Source organism: Polypterus senegalus, chromosome 1 (assembly GCF_016835505.1).
Source record: "Polypterus senegalus isolate Bchr_013 chromosome 1, ASM1683550v1, whole genome shotgun sequence".
Lineage (NCBI taxonomy): Eukaryota > Metazoa > Chordata > Cladistia > Polypteriformes > Polypteridae > Polypterus > Polypterus senegalus.
In genome coordinates, this window is record NC_053154.1 from 261479270 (window position 1) to 261496473 (window position 17204).

Here is a 17204-nt window from a genome sequence, read left to right on the forward strand (position 1 = left end):
GTTGTTCTAAGAAATGTAGAAAGTCTTGTCATTCTTTTTTTAATTCAATAGCCTTCCTGTTTTGTGCCTGTTTAACGTATTTTATGTTGAAGTGCCTCTGGGTGTTGTACTCTTTGAAGACTGACACACTTTCTTTACAAATAAGGTACATTGCCTTTAACTTCACCTTCATTAAATGTATTTTCTTGAAACCACCAGTTCTCAGTGTTCCAATGGCTCATTCTGTCCTTCTCCATTTCCTGACATACAGTATGCAGGTGCACTGTTTAAGAAATATATTGAGAAGCAGACCACAACTGTTGATCCCTAGTGAACTCTAAGATTATTATACACAAAGTGACTTATATTCACGGCATAAAAACATTCTATAGCATGTGTTATTTTTAGAGGATACTCTGTGGTACAACAGAAAATCTCAACGGGACAGGTTTGACCAACGAACCATGGCTTGGACAGCCCTTGTCTACAGCAAAACTGAATAGGCAACTGAACCGGATTAAGTGAGTTATAATATGGCTGGATGAATACACAGACAATTTTTTGTTGACATAGTTGGTGTAGGTCAGTCACACCTGTGGATTTTGCATGTCAAAATAAGCTTAACTTTGTAAATCTACTCCCTGCTCATATACAGTATATTATGAAGATTCTGCTGGAATGAAAAAAATAAATTACTTTTTTTTTTATGTTTAAACCCAAATCTCAATCACTTACTGTATACCAGGCCAATTTATTTTTGCCAGTCAGTTGGAATATTGTAAGGACAGTGTTGTGCAAGTTCACACCTCACAAGAACTAGCTCAAAGTTCAGTTAACACAGATTAAAATGAATAAATTCACGTTCCTAGTTCATCATTTCAATTTTGAACTAGTTCATATTCAGTTCATTTTGTATTTATAAGGAGTGAAAATAAATGACCCATGAATTTAGTTTTTTCAATTTTGCATGCCTTATATTAGGCTATTACAGTGTTCTTGAATAAAATACAATAATTATGAAGACTTTTTTATTTAATTAAACTTTATTGAGTTATATCCAGCAACCAACACGTATAACCATATAAGCTAATATCCTCCCGGTCAAAAAAGAAATTAAATAGATGCAAGTATACATATAAATTACCACTCTATTTCCAACCGTGTGATACAAATGGTGACTGTGGAACCAGCATATAGAAGAACTAACCTATTATGCTGCCAGTCAAAATTTTCGTTACATATTGCATGTCCAACGGGGAAAAATATAAAGTGGCCTCGCAAAGAACAACGTTTTCCTAAAAGCAAAAACGGAGCTTCACCATATGCTCGTGTCAGCGGGGGTGCAGCTTAAGCACAAGCAGGCAGACACAGACAGTGCCTATTTGATTTTACGTTGTTTTTTCAAAACTAAAATAAATGACAAAAAATTTGTACGAAACAAATATTTGTAAAAATCCACTACTTGTGCTTATCCAAACACAGTATTCTCTACATTACAGGGTAAGGCGAAACATTTAATCTGGACCTAAACCAGATCCAGAATGTCACATAAAACTGAACTAGCTCTTTTGAACTAGTTTATGCACAACACTGGGTTGGGACTAATGCAAATACAGGCAGAGACACAATGAGTCAGGATTCAAACCCAGTCTTTTAGACCTGTGAGGCAGCAATGGTAACTGATGAAACTCTATGGTGCCTTTTTTATGTCTTAACAAAGCATATACAAAGTTATACTCCCTTTTCCTTCTAATTATCCATATATCCAATTTGTGAACCTGTGCTTTCTGTTGAAATGTCAAAGGGAGCCAGGGCCTATCCCACATGTCTTATTTCATTATGTAGGGGCAAACTGAGCACTATTTAGATAATTAATGATGTGACCAGTAGGAGTTGCAACACCCCAAATCTCAGACACAACCACTGTGATGCAAGTCTCAGGATCAAATGCAAGTTATATTTCAATAAAGTACCTTACAAAAGGCTTTTAAAGTAACAAAACACTTGTGTTTCTCTGCTTTTTTTCTCTCTCTCTTCTTCCATTCCTCCAGGCGAGGTTTATCCTTCCACATGACTCCAAAAGACCTGGATGGGTTCAAGAGGCTTCTTTTATGTTCGACCCAGGAAGTATTTCTGGTGCCATAGCACTGAATGGCATAAGCACTTCTGTGGTCATGTGGAAGCCCCATAGAGTTTTTCCACTCTGCAGTGCCCTCTGGTGGCACCCAAGGATCCTAACAGGGGTGTCCCTCCGGACTACAAATCCCATGTATCCATTCAGGTGTCACTACAGAGGCTATGCCAGAGATAGATAGATAGATAGATAGATAGATAGATAGATAGATAGATAGATAGATAGATAGATAGATAGATAGACACTTTATTAATCCCATAATATTAAATTAAATAGTAATAAAAATGAAAAAAAATGAAAAAAATTTAAATAAAATTAATGTTAGCATTTACTCCCCCGGGTGGAATTGAAGAGTCGCATAGTGTGGGGGAGGAATGATCTCCTCAGTCTGTCAGTGGAGCAGAACAGTGACAAAAGTCTGTCACTGAAGCTACTCCTCTGCCTGGAGATGATCCTGTTAAGTGGATGCAGTGGATTATTCATGATTGACAGGAGTTTGCTTAGTGCCCGTCGCTCTGCCACAGATGTTAAACTGTCCAACTTTACTCCTACAATAGAGCCTGCCTTCTTAACAAGTTTGTTCAGACGTGAGGCGTCTTTCATCTTTATGCTGCCTCCCCAGCACACCACCACGTAGAAGAGGGCACTCGCCACAACCGTCTGGTAGAACATCTGCAGCATCTTACTGCAGATGTTGAAGGATGCCAACCTTCTCAGAAAGTATAATCTGCTCTGGCCTTTCTTACATAGAGCATCAGTATTGGCAGTCCAGTCCAATTTGGTTCAGAGGAGCACTGCCATCTGTTGTACTGGGGAAGGAATTGCTCTTGACAAACAACCTCCACCATTCCAGGCATTAATCTTCCAACCTGACTGGGATAATAATCAAGCACCATCCTGGACACGTTATGCCTCTATAGCGACCATCCATTATGGCCTCCCATCAGTCGGCGTGCCAGTCCATCTCATAGGGCACTTCCAGTGATTAATAGTAGTTTAGTAGTATATTTGTTAAATAAAAAAAAACAAAATGGAAGTATTTTTAATAAATGATCTTGGCTTCACCAACATCTCTTGTATTGTCCATCACATTTAGATGTTATTCCCTGGCTGCATACTACATATTCTAGTAGTTCTCTTAAAAATGGGTCTCATGAAAGAAGTGTTTTTGTCCTTGGGAATGAAGATGATTGCATAGTCTCAGCACAACTGAAGCAGAAAGTTTAAATGAGGTAAGGAAGGTCCTAAAAGGGATCCATATGTGTCAGAATCCCGGGCTGACAATTGTAGAACTTCTCTAAAAGCCACTGAAGAAAACAATGGCTGTCAGTTGACAAAAAGGCCCATCAGTGTATAAGACATTAGAATGATATTAATTACACTGGGGCTGGATATGCTTCCATGCTGGCAACAACAACAGAAGTTTCCCAAACATAGTGTAGAGGGACCTTGCTGTTATTAACAGATACAAACGGCAACGAAGTTCTTTATATCACTGTTTCCTTTAAAAAAAATAAAGGGCATGAAACTAAAGTGGAATACTGTGCCCCACCAGAGAGGAAATGTGATCTGGTGATCATGGAACTTTGTAGGTTATCTCCTAACAATGAAAGTAATTTCAGCAATGGTCAAGATGTAACCTGTATGTGGTGTAAAAGACAGGTCTTGGAGTGAATGCTTACTCTTAATTGTCACTTTATAAAGATATTTAACTAATAGCATATTGGTTCAGTATTTTCCAAAAGAACAGCCTGATTTCCATAATGAAAAAACATAAAAAGCTATTGAATGTGTGGCCCATGAGTGCTTGCCACAACAATGTAAATATTTCTCAGTAGTTTTTGTAAAACCATAATTGATCAAAGCTAATCTTTTTGGAATTAAGTTAAATAGTTATTGTTTACTTTGCTCAGTGTTTTATACTTATACTAAAATGAACAGATCCCTGATATTTTGGGATGAAATGACTAGTGATGGGTAGCTGAAAATAAGTCTATGAAATGAAGAGGTGATCTATAAACATTATTAAAAACTTTCATATCAAAAACCTTTGTGTGAACTTATATAACTCAATTTCTTCTTTTGTACATTCATGTTGCTTCTTTCTTTACAGAATTCATAAGATCAAACCCTACCTTAGCACCTGTGTAATTCAACATTGTTCAGAGTCTTGTTGCCTCTGGGCTGAACAACTCCATTTATCTTCTGGCAGGACTCCCAGGAATTCCTATCTGACCTTGCCAGGATCATCCAGAATGCAGCTGCCTGACTGGTGCAGTCTACTCCTCACTTCATCCACACTACTCCTCTGTTTTATGAATTTCCCAGATGGGAAAGGCGAAAACCACAAAGAACTCACCTGAAACTTAAAAAGTAGTTTTAACTAAGATATTTTCTATTACAATGAAAAAAAAGTAAATAAATAAATAGAAATTCTTATTCAATTTATTCAGTTAACACTATGAACTGCTGTGCCTTTTTTCAGTGATATAACCTTGTGCTACATAAATTATTGTTGATCAGCAAATTTCACCAAAGTGTTTTTTGCAGAAAATATAGTGACCTTGTTTGCCAAATTGTTTCATGGAAATTCCCCTTTAGGCTTGCTTAAACAAATAATGTTTTTTCCCAGCACGTTGTAATGCTTTGCAAGACCATTATGACATTATAGTGCTATAGTAGCCATGCACAGAACTTTCATGCAGCCCAATCAATACCCCTGCCAGATTTCCATCTTACCCCATTAAATAATAATCTATATATATATATATATAATTCACTAAGGCAAGACACCCATGGAAAGCATGCCAGAAGGGGCATGGATTCACTAAGCCGCCGACAAGTAAGACACCTATGGCGCACGCAGGAAGGAGCCACGCCGGAGGTGAAACGCCATATGCACCATGTAAAACAGTTTGCAAGGGGTATCCCATGGGATCCTTAAAACAATCCTTTACAACTGAGGTTAAAACACAATGAAGTAAGCAGTCTTTAAAAACCGAGTTTTCGGTTACGATGCACAACCGCGTGCACCATAGCAAACTGTTTTACACGCTACATACAGCAATTCGCATCCACGACAAACATGCGTCTTCTAAGATGCTCCTGCAGGAACACGGAAAGTCTACGTGAGTCACAGGTGCATCTGGACTGTGCAAAGACGACAACGACTCAAGTGACGAGTTGGAGGTGGGCACATGAGTGATGGCGCTCCGCCAGCTTTCAGTCACGGACAATTGTGTGTTGGTTCGTTCCGTGCATTGTTACAATGTTGCTTTTCTTGATGATTTATTACATTACTGATTTTTCAAATGTTAATTTTCTCCCTGTGCTTAAAAATCATTAAAAAACCGGCCTGATTATGCGGCGTATGGTACGCCACAGGTTGGCTAGTAATAATAATAAAAAGATGATCTTCTTGGTGAAAATAAAAAGTATTAAGCAGCAAAACAGATACATGTGAAGTACTACCCGGAGATGGGACTTCAGAAAATGTAATGAATCAGTCCTATGTCGCTGGTTTGTGGCAGTGCCAATGTGTGCCCAAAGACTGGAGTTCAATGATCTATATTTTATTTACTTATTACTAGTTTGTGCCCGTTTGTTGTATTTCTTTTGTGGCATTTGTTCTGTCTGTGTCTTTTGCTATTTGAGGCACAGTGGTTAGCACTGCTTCCTCACAACTCAGATCACATTTTTGGGCACAATAATCATTTCAGATTAGTTGGCAGACATGTCCCTAGCCCTTAGGGACACTAAAAAACCATTTCTGTATTATGAGCAAGTCAAAGTTAGTTCAGCTCCTTCATTCCCATTGAATTTAGTACATTTGGCGGAGTAAAGTTAAGTTCCTGAACATTTGCAGTGAACTTCATAGGGCTCGCTCATCACTAATGAGCATATCAACACACATCCAAAATTGTATCGTGCTGAAGATGGAAGAACCCATGGAATGTGGGACTTCGTCTTGAATGACACACTTTTCAGGGAAAAGTAACATGATTTGTTTACCATCAAACCATTATGTGTGTATGTGATTCACTACATGTAAATGTATGCATCTGTAATTCAATACGTGCGTCAGTATTTCATTATAGCCATACTCATTCAAACTTGGGCAGCAATGTTCAAAATTGTCATTAGCTTCAACAAGACAGAATTTGTTTAGGTAAAAAGAATATTCAAATATGGAAAACCATGAGCCTGAAGAGACAGTGGTTCGCACCTGTGGACCAGCATTCAATGCTGTTGCTTGCTTATGTATAAAAAAACAAAGAAAAATAACATTCATTCATTTTTTCTGTATAGAATTTTGGAGTTGGCACTGACATTTGCAATGTAGCTATTTAGGAAAAGTCAAGTAATGACAGGAGTACAATATGCACACTGATCAAAAAATTAAAAATTTCAAAACACCATATTAGTTTTGTTGATATACACAACATTTTAAAGGTTATATGACTGTGATTGTTGGGTTGATGACATACTGGAAGCTCACAATATAAACAGGGTGGTATTCGTACTTTACGTTATGCTATAGTTAGTTTTTATTTCATGTAGGCCCAAGCATTAGAATTTTGTGTTTTGGTTACAACTGTCCTCTGAGTCTGATTTTTGACTTTACCTTTGCTTTTTGATTCTTGTTACTAGTTCTTGTTTTGGCTACTCTCGTATTCTGACTCTTATTCTTTTTCACCATGGTTTCTCGTTTCTCACTCATTTCCTGGTTGTTTTGTGCTTACAACAATCCTCTGCACTCTGTGCGACATAACACAGACAAAAGCATACTTTTTTTTACTCAACTGTGGAAAACCTCTTCAGAATTTATTATATTTACAATTAATCAATAATTCCTCTGCAGCTTTGGCTAAATGTGTGCGAAGACAAACTGTTAGAAACAGGAAGAAAAAGGAATGAAAGAGCTTTAAATTGTTCATGGCCAAAAGTTTTGAGAATGACAAGTATTATTTTTCACAAAGTTTTGTAAGTTTCAAAGGCTTTTATTGACAATTACCTTAAGTTTATGCAAAGTGTCAATATTTGCAGTGTTGGCCCTTCTTTTTCAAGACCTCTGCAATTCGCCCTGGCATGTTGTTGATCAACTTCTGGGCCAAATCCTGATTGATGGCAGCCCATGTTGCATAATCAATGCTTGGAGTTTGTGAGAATTTGTGGGGTTTTGTTTGTCCACCCGCTTCTTGACAACAAGTTCTCAATGGGATTAAGGTCTGGGGTGTTTCCTGCCCAGGAACCCAAAATTTTGATGTTTTGTTCCCCAAGCCACTTAGTTATCGCTTTGCCTTATGACACTTTTCTTTATCATGCTGGAAAAGACACTGTTCGTCACCAAACTGTTCTTGGATGTTTGGGAGAAGTTGCTCTCAGAGGATGTTTTGGTACCATTTTTTATTCATGGCTGTGTTCTTAGGCAATATTGTGAGTGAGCCCACTCCCTTGGCTGAGAAGCAACCCCACACAAGAATGGTCTCAGGATGCTTTACTGTTGGCATGACACAGGACTGGTGGTAGCACTCACCTTTTCTTCTCCAGACAATCTTTTTTCCGAATGCCCCAAACAATCGCAAAGGGGATTCATCAGAGAAAATTACTTTACCCCAGTCCTCAGCACTCCAATCCCTGTACCTTTTGCAGAATATCAGTCTGTCCCTGATGTTTTTCTTGGAGAGAAATGGCTTCTTTGCTGCCCTTCTTGACACCACGCCATCCTCCAAAAGTTTTGACCTCACTGTGTGTGCAGATGCACTCATACCTGCCTGCTGCCATTCCTGAGCAAGCTCTGCACTGGTGGTGTCCCGATCCTGCAGCTAAATCAACTTTAGGAGACGGTCCTTGAACTTGCTGGAGTTTCTTGGGCGCCCTGAAGCCTTCTTCACAACAATTGAACCTCTCTATTCTAACTCAATCAGCATGACAGAGTGATCTCCAGACTTGTTCTTGTCATCACTCTTTCCTGTGTTAACGAGAGGATCACTGAAATGATGTCAGCAGGTCCTTTTGTGGCAGGGCTGAAATGCTGTGGAAATTTTTTTTTGGGATTAAGTTCATTTTCATGGCAAAAAGGGACTTTGTAATTAATTGCAATTCATCTGATTACTCGCCATAACATTCTGGAGTATATGCAAATTACCATCATAAAAACTGAGGCAGCAAACTTTGTGAAATGTAATACAGTGATCCCTCTTCGAGAAAGGTGAAAATCTGCAAAGTAAAAACCATACGTTTATATTGTTATTTTTATATTGTCACGATTGGGTCACAGATTTGCACAAAAACACAGGAGGTTGTAGAGACAGGGACTTTAAAACACTACAAACAAACATTTGTCTCTTTATCAAAAGTTTAAACTGTGCTCCATGACAAGACAGAGATGACAGTTCCGTCTCACAATTAAAAGAATGCAAACATATCTTCCTCTTCAAAGGAGAGCGTGTCAGGGAGACAGAGAGAGACAGAGAGAAAAAAGCAAACAATCAAAAATCAATAGGTGCTTTTAAGTATGTGAAGCACCGTCTGACAAAGCAGCCACAAGAAAGGGAGCAATGTGAAGGTAGTCTTCCAGCATTTTTTAGAGGAGCGTCCGTATCCTCTAGGCCAGTCTGCGAACAGCCCCTCTTCTCACATCCCCTCCGCCAGGAGCAGAGAATGTCAGAGAGAGAGAGAGAAAAGCAAACATTTAAAAATCAATAGGTGCTGTTCGGGCTTTTAAGTATGTGAAGCATGAAGCATATTGTATATCATTGAGGAGTTTTATTTAATACATAATACGTGCTCTGATTGGGTAGCTTCTCAGCCATCCGCTAATAGTGTCCCTTGTATGAAATCAACTGGGCAAACCAACTGAGGGAGCATGTACCATAAATTAAAAGACATATTGTCCACAGAAATCCGCGAACCAGCGAAAAATCTGTGATATATATTTAGATATGCTTACATTTAAAATCCACGATGGTGTGAAGCCGCGAAAGTCGAAGCGCAATATAGTGAGGGATCATTGTATTTGTGTCATTCTTAAAACTTTTGTCCATGACTGTAGACATAGTAATAATATTTCTTTACATTTGTATAGCACTTTTCTCACTACATCCAGACCAAAAGGAGAATTAGCATGCTGCACAGTTAATATGGAAAAAAATAGTAGTTTATAGCCAGAGAACATTCTGACTTCATTGGATGGAAGGTAAACACAAACCCTGGGAGAAACTTATATTTACACACCCATACAGATAACCATTTTCTTAAAGTCTCAGATTAATCTGACATGTAAATCAGACATATCTGACTGACAACCAAGGTCAATGGCAGAGGCATTTGCCTTTATACTAACCTAAATGCAAATCATGCAACATGTATATATACTTTATTACCTCATGACTCCCTGATCTCATGTTGTTTAAAAAGTAAGCACTCATATAATGGAAAAGGAACATCATTATAAACAGAATTAAATCTTGTGTGTCACATTTGCTGCTGAATAAAAGTTTCAGCCTTTTAACTGTTTTTGAAAAACAGCTGTATACAATATGCATCTGACAAAGCATAATTTCAACCCACTTTTAATATACCAAAGGTTCAGAATCAAACTTGCTGTGTTGAAAAAACCTTCTATACCTTACATGCTGTCGACGGGAGATGAAACACAATCATTTTCTTCTCAGTAATGTCTCTTTGGGCACAGACTATAACAAATCTTATGGGAGAAATTATTTACACAAGCAATAGCGCCTCACTTACTCTCAATTCCCAAATGATGACTTTCTTTTCGCAAATACACAGATTTATCAGAAATAGCCTGTCTACTGAATCCTGCTTTCGTGTCTTAATAGCATAAAGCACCGTGTAAAAATGATATTGCTCTTCCATAATTATATTGTTTAGTATTAAATATTGGAAGGCAAATGTACAAATAAGTGGGAAATGATATAATGGTTGCTTGGATTTTACAATGTGCACAAACCTTTTTGATTTGAATTTGAAATTCATTTGGGAAAATGCACATCAATTCTGAGTTATGTATGAAGTCTTTCATTAATAGAAATGTACACTTTTACAACACATGTATCTTTGTCTTCCGCACCCATTAAATATATCTACTTGCAAGCTACAAAGACATTTACATGATTAACAGAAGAGATGTAAAGACAAAAACCCTAGGAAGTAAGACGTAGATGTATATATGATAAAGAACTAAACTGAAAACTGTCTTGTGCAAAAATGGCTGACCATCTGAGAATACAACTGGAAAAGAAAGACAGTGACTTGATGGTTTTGCATAGCATCAGCTAGATTTACAATTTAGTAATTTTCTTAATGTTCAGTTACCTTCAGACTCATTTTAAAAGCAGGGTACAATTTAAAAGTTCTTAACTCGCAGTAATGATCAGACAATTTAGATGTATTCTTCAATAAGAAAATGCTGCAAAACAACAACAGTAGAAGCAATGGCAAAGAAGGTAAAAGGGCTCTAGTTAAAAAGTAAATTAGAACAAGAGACTCACAGTGCTAAAACAGTTTAAATAAACTATATTTTAAAATCTGAAAATATAAATATTCTTCAAAAAATTATTTTATTTTAATTTGAAATAGTCAGATTAAGGTTTTCCAGTTATGATGTTCAATAGGGTTAGGCACATTAGGCTGAAGAAAATATCATTTATCTGTGTAGGTGTATTTAATGTGGAGCACAAACAAACTGCAAAATATATTATTATTTTATCAGTTTTAAATTCAAGCTATTTGCTGTTTCATTGCAAGCATAGCTGCAGTAAAGTGAAACTGAGTAAAGGAAAGTTTTCAGGATGCAATTTGAACATTAACTATAAATTTAAAAAGATATAGTGAGAAAGTAGTAAGGACAAGCAAAGCTAACATATTGTAGCGGCCCGGCAGCAGCGCTGGCGGCATGTTGCATTATGGGTAATTTATGTAAATAGCATTGTGGGTAATTTATGTAAAAGCTTATTGTTGCGTTAAATTAACCAAGTAATATAATTGTGTTTCCTGTTGTAATTATTGTATGTGTCTGTGCTCAACTGGTGGGGTGGGTTGGGTTGTTGCCGTCCGGGGGTTATTTGAATGTAAATAGTTACCATCGATAAGAAAGATGGCTTCATTAATGACCTTGACAATGGCTAAGCAAGTGAGTTAAGCTTTGTTTTTGCTGACTATCTGCTCTAATAAAGAGATACAACAGGACAGAGCTGTGTATTGCTAAGATTTCTATCGAAGCAATTATTACCGAGACACTCAGAGTCGTGCGGTGTATGGGACACGAGTGCTCGCTACCTAAAGAGCTGGGTGAAGCTGCGTGCATAACGCTGGCAGTCCGCTAGCCTACAGCTTGGGAGAGGTGCACGGCAGAGTACGGCTCTAAAAACTTTAAGACTCAACCACGGGTCGCTACAATATAATTTACCAAGAGTTGAATACAGATACATTCAACTGTGAAAATGTCAGAAGCTGTCTGGTGGCTGGTATATACACCGATACAAAGCAAGCAGTAATAAAAGTTTACCAGGGTTTTGAAATTTAGAGTTGTGAAACAGTGACAGCAGGGAGTTCACACTGTAATGGGTAGGGCTTCAGAAATATTATCTTTGTTAATCTTTTGACATACTGCAGGAAACCATTCTACGTGATATTTTTTTTTATTAATTGCTTTTTTTCAAACTTTTAGGCATATTGTGAAAATATATTTTAAAACAGTTCATTAGGTACCTTGTAAGTTTACTTGATATTAAATGTTTTATCAATGGAACCTTTGTCTTTGTTTTAAAAGATAACATTTGTACATCTCATTTAAAATATAACATATATGTATACAATAACTACATATTTTCAGATGCTGACTTTATATAATCAGAATTGACTTATTATATTTAGACATTGTCTTTTTATTTTGAAAAGTAACTACAGTATATATTCAGAATAGACTTTATTTATCAAAACACTGCCTTTATATGTGCAGAATTTGACTTTACTCTATACATTCAGGAACTGACTTTATAAATTCAGATGCTGACTTCAGAATTTGACTCCATATTTTCCCCATAATATGGGTATTTTGCATGTTTGGCATACCATATAACATACTGAATACTCCCTTTAAGACAGCTAGGAGTCATAAGTTCATGTAGTTTAAACCCAGCTCACAAGCAGCAGCACTGAATTTCAAATTTTGGTCACAAACTACATTCCATTGGACAGTGTATGTATCAATAATTTATTGTATGTATATATATATATATATATATATATATATATATATATATATATATATATAATTATGCAATTTTCATTACGCTATAACTTATTAAGTTTATTACATAGAGATTTCACAATTAAATAGAGGATAAGTGGGACATTACATGGAAAATCAGTGAATTAGTTAATTAATTATTACAAGATATTTCAAACAATTCTTTTGTCTTGCATTGTTTTCCTGCATTGCATTAAAAGTTGCATAATTAGATCTGGACCAACCTATATATATATATATATAAAGGAAAGCTAATTAGATTCACAAAAACAGAGGATGATTAGAATTTACAAAACAATACTTACCGCATTTGCATTTGTTACTCTAATTATGTGGGTATCTTCAAATAAAGTTAGAAACAAAACTAATGGATCTAAGTAGCCTGCTTATGCTCAATTGAATTCAATGAAAAATGCATCCACAAGACTTACACATGCTTAAGAAAGGTTTTAAGCCTTGATTGCTCATTGCCATTCTAATTAATATGCTTCTTTAATTAGCGCTTCACTAACATTTTAAACTGCAGCTCTATTTGCATGTTGGCAAAGGGAGATTATGTTATATTACTTAGTTTAATGTTTTAAGAAAGCTCCAAAGTACTTGCAACAATTGCTGAAATGTATAGGTCTGCACAATCACGGCAGTATGTTTTAGCACAATGGATTTCCTTGCTTGATTATCAAAAAAAAAAAAATGAAAACTTAAAAAACCTGTAATTATAGCACATTTACATTACATTTTCTTATTTGGCTGACACCTTTATCCAAGACATCTTACAATGTTTGACATACCATACAGTCGGTTACATTTCTCTTTTTTCCAATTAGAGCACAAGCAGATGAATTGACTTATTCATAGTCATAAAGTGTCGGTACAGGGAATTGAACCCACAACCTCCAAGCTTTAACCACTAAGCCACATTGCCTACTAATACTGCTTGTATTCTGAAAGAAAAAAAAACTAATGAAATATCAATGTACTACACCGACATAGTGTCTGGTAGTGATGAACATGTCTCCAGCAAAGATATTGTACTTGCAGATTTCTGTCACTGGTAATAGCATTATCATCAATGCATATCCTACTAGTCCATCTTATGCTCAGTCTCTGCACATTAAAAAGTTAAACTGTCAAAATTAAAGCCAGTTAATTCTGACATAGAGGAATACTGGTCACAACAGCAAGAGATCAAAAAGATCAAAAGAGAGACCAAAGTAAAAATAAATAATAATGCTAAGACAAGCAGCAAGCAATGTCTTTCAGTAGTACTGCAGTAAAAAGAGAATTTAAGAAACCTTAGGAACAGAAGTTTAGAAATCATTGAAAATAAGAAGGAAATAGGTAATGAACTGAACAAATATTTTACCCAAGTATGTATAAAGGAAGAAACAAATGTAATGTCTCATGCAGAAGTAAAAGCAAACCATGAGTTCATAGATTTTAACATAAAAGTCAGATGTGCTTCAAGCCCTCAATATATTGAAGCCTACTAAAACCCTGAACCTGATGGGATTTTACCAATTGCGTTGAAAGAAATTAAAGATATAATTTATAAACCCTTATTAGGCATATTTCAGCCGTCACTTCAGAAAGGAGAAGTACCTTTTGATTGGAAAGCTGCAAATGTGACATGCAAAATTGTGGAAACTATAATAAGAAATAAATTACAAAATTACCTAAACGACAATAATATAGCCAGCATGAGTTTATGAAAGGAAGGTCCTATTACATTGTTTTGAAGAAGCAACCAGAATAGTTGACAAAATCAAAGCCTACGACATAATTCATCTAGAATTTCAAAAAGCATTTGATACAGTCCCACACTAAAGATTAATTCTTAAACTAGATGCTCTTGGCATCAGAGGTAACCTATAAAACTGGATCTCTAGTTGGTTAACTGGCAGGAGACAAAGAGTACACATAAGAGGAGACTGCTCCACATGGAGCAAGGTCATCACTGGAGTCCCTCAGGGATTTGTTCATGGCCTAGTTCTTTTTCTATATTATAATAATGACATTGATTCTGGTGTAGTTAGTAAACCTGTCAAATTCACAGATGACAAATTGGAGGGATGGCAGACACTGAGGAGGTAGCAAAAATAATTCAAAAAGACCTGGACAACTGTCAGAACTGGAGAAACACCTGGAAAATGCAGTTTAATGTTGAATAGTGCAAAGTGGAAAAAAGGAACATCAATTATAAATACAAGATGGGAGACACTGTCATACAGAGAGCAACCACTGAAAATGATTTAGAGGTTTATTTTGACACGACATTTTCATTGCCTAAGCAATGTGCTGAAGCAAATAAAAAGGAAAATAAAATATTTGGTTATTTTATAAAAACTGTTGAAGTTAAGTAAAGGAATGTTATGCCCAGACTGTAATGCACTAGTAAGACGGCACCTGAAGTATTGTGTGCATGTCTGATCGCCAACGTACAAGAAAGACACTTGAAGCTGAGAGGAGAGCAACCAAGTGCATCCCAGGACTTAAGGACACATCCTACTCTGAAAGACTCAGAGAATTAAACCTGTTTAGTCTCAAGTAGAGTAGACTGCATGGGAACCTAATCCAGGTATTTAAAATCCTCACGTTCAGTACATACATTGTACATTGGGATTTGCTGATGGGTACCCTTTGTGTCTAACAGATAAATGATGTAGTGTGCGTATTTAACACATACTGTATAGTACTGTTAACACATATATTATAAAGCAAATTCTATTCATCCAGCAACTATGATTAAAAGAAGCTTACTTGACTCTACTGCATTTAGATTTAATACCTGACCAATAGTCCGCTAGTCCGCGACTAGACCAGCTTACCATACAAATCATAAAAATCTTAAAAGCTTCCCTACAAAGAGAAGACTAAATAATCAAGACAGGTCTCTGTCAAGCACCAGAATCCTTTTGGTTTTGACTTTGGAAGTGTATAGAAACAGTTTTATTTTATTTTCTAAAAGTAGATGCCTGGCTGATCAGATTTCTGAATTTAGCTCAATTTTGCTTGTTGTCCGCATTAATCTCAGCCATTTTAATATTCAGTTTTTCAGATTTCAGGGCTGTTCATTTGCAGACAGTTGTTTAAGATCACAACACTCATGTAATGTTAATGATAACTGCTTTAACAGTACTAATAAATGTTGCTCTTTCATTTTATGTCAGTAATTACCTACTTCATTAATGAAAACACAAATGATTTACCTTCTGTTTTGGTATTAATTGAATGAATTGAACGAGGGAATCAGGAAAAATTGCTTAATTTTAAATTTAAGGACTAGAAGGACAATATCAAAAATCCTTTACTTGAGTGACTTTGACTTTATTTTGGTATAACCCAAATAAAATATAGGGATTGTCTTTGACACTGATATAACCTGCAGTCATCAAATTCGCACACTATCAAATTTATATTTTATCCAGATTAGAAAAATAACAAAATTGAATGTGGTTTATTAATATTCAGGGTATAAACATTTCCTTCATTTGTACTGAGCAAAAATAAACATTGTTTTGCTTTACTACCAGGTAAACCAGGATATTTCCATCTTATAACCAGTACCAGGATGTTCAGATAGTTGCATTACTATGCTTTAGTTACTACAAAACATTGCAGTAAGTATTTGTAATGTCTATGCATCAAGGGTGAGTGAGGCATTCATCCTGTTTCACAGCAATTTAACATATTATTAAAATTTTAGTAGCAAATACATCTTAGTCATCACATTGAAGTTTTTCCAATTTTTCCATAATTCAGTTAGTTATATAGTTTTTTTGAGTATTTGAAATTTTCTTTGAGTCTGGTACGAGTAGTTTGGTTCTGGGATTCCTTGGGCAGGCCCTTGGACCCTGCAGTGCTCTATGCATACATTTGCTCATGTGTAGCCTGTTCTTTTCGGTTCTGCCTTGGGGCTTTAAGGCTAGAGCACTTTAGATTGCCTTATTGGTTATTTAAGTCTTCAGTTTAAAGGGAGTGTCAACTGCCCTTTAATGCCAGTGCTGTTGCTCCAAACTTCCACAGCTCCATCCGTGCGGCTCCAGTTCTCTGTCTCATCCCCTGCCTGCACACACACACACTCTCTGCACGGCACCTAAGACTGACTCTTCACCTTCTGACAGCGTTTCTCTCATAGGTCTGTGTAGACCTGTCTGAATTTTCATGCCTAAAACACCAGTGGCACCCTTCATAACTAGAACTAAGAAATACAACTTTATTCATCCCCACCTTGTGTCTTTGCATTGCATGCCAGTTAAACCTAAACCTACTTTTAAAATCCTCCTTTTGATATACTGTATTAAGGCATGTGCAGAATTCACACAGACATGGACTGGTATGATATCTGAAAACAGGATTAACCCCAATGGAAGCAGTGGTCTCCAGTCAACTGTTATTGCTAAATTCTTTTTTCTGCTTTCTCTGTATTAGATCTGTAAATGCATACAGTGTTTTAAGTTTGAAAATGGGAAGCACACTAAAGCATAAAAACCTAAACAAAAAAGGCATTATCTATTACTATTGCTTCTTATTTTGTGTTAGTTTTAAATTGTTTTCTAAAGTATCTTGTCATGATGCATGATGTAAAAATGTTGATGGAAGTAATTTCAAAATGATGTATATATTATTCTTAAAATAAAGACAGAATGGTTGATTGTTATAAATTCTACAATGTCCTACAATGAGCTACTTTTCCTTCTATTTTTATTGATTATATAGAACAGTGTCAAATGTTTAAAATTTGTAAATACATTATGCTGTTGAATCATGTACCAAAAACAAATAAATATTATGTATAAAAATATGGCAGAATGT